Here is a 1,232-nt window from a genome sequence, read left to right on the forward strand (position 1 = left end):
ACCATATACTGCCAAAAGCAATCTACAAATTCAGTGCCATTCCCATCAAAACACCACCATCATTCTGCACAGAACTAGAAAAAACAATCCTAAAATTCATATGGAAACAACAAAGAGCCCACATAGCCAAAGCAAGACTAAGCAAAAAGAACACATCTGAAGGCATTACATTACCTGACTTCAAACTACACTAGAAGGTCATAGTCACCAAACAGCATGGTACTGGTATAAAAACACGCATATAGACCAATGGAATAGAATAGAGAAGCCAGAAATAAAGTCAAATACTTACAGCCAACTGATCTTCAACAAAGCAAACAAAAACATCAAGGGGGAAAGGACACCCTATTCAACAAACGGTGCTGGGATAACTGGCAAGCCACATGTAGAAGAATGAAACTGGATCCTCATCTCTTACACAAAAACTCAAATCAAGATGGATCAAAGACTTAAACTGAAGACTTGAAACTATAAAAACTCTAGAGGACAACATTGAAAAAACCCTTCTAGATACTGGTTTAGGCAAAGATTTCATGACGAAGAACCCAAAAGCAAATGGAACATAAACAAAGATAAATAGGTGGGACTTAATTAAAATAGGGAGCTTCTGCACAGCAAAAGGAACAGTCAAGCAGAGTAAACAGACAATCCACAGAGTGGGAGAAAATTTCCACAATCTACACATCTGAAAAAGGACTAATATCTAGAATATATAAGGAACTCAAATTAGCAAGAAAAAAAATCCCATCAAAAAGTGGGCCAAGGACATGAACAGACAATTCTCAAAAGAAGACATACAAATGGCCAACAAACATATGAAAAAATGCTCAACATTACTAATGATCAGGGAAACGCAAATCAAAACCACGATGTGATACCACCTTACTCCTGCAAGAATCAAAAAATAATAGATGTTGGCGTGGATGCAGTGAAAAGGGAATACTTCCACACTGCTGGTGGGAATGTAAACTAGTACAACCACTATGGAAAACAGTGTGAAGATTCCTTAAAAAACTCAAAAGTAGAACTACCATCTGATCCAGCAATTACACTAGTGGGTATCTACCCAGAGGAAAAGAAGTCATTATATGAAAAGGACATTTGTACACACATGTTGATAACAGCACAACTTGCAATTGCAACAATATGGAACCAGCCTAAATGTCTATCAACCAATGAGTGGATAAAGAAAATGTGATACATACACACACACACACACACACACACACACA

Source organism: Colobus angolensis, unplaced genomic scaffold (genome assembly GCF_000951035.1).
Source record: "Colobus angolensis palliatus isolate OR3802 unplaced genomic scaffold, Cang.pa_1.0 Scaffold357, whole genome shotgun sequence".
Taxonomy (NCBI): Eukaryota; Metazoa; Chordata; class Mammalia; order Primates; family Cercopithecidae; genus Colobus; species Colobus angolensis.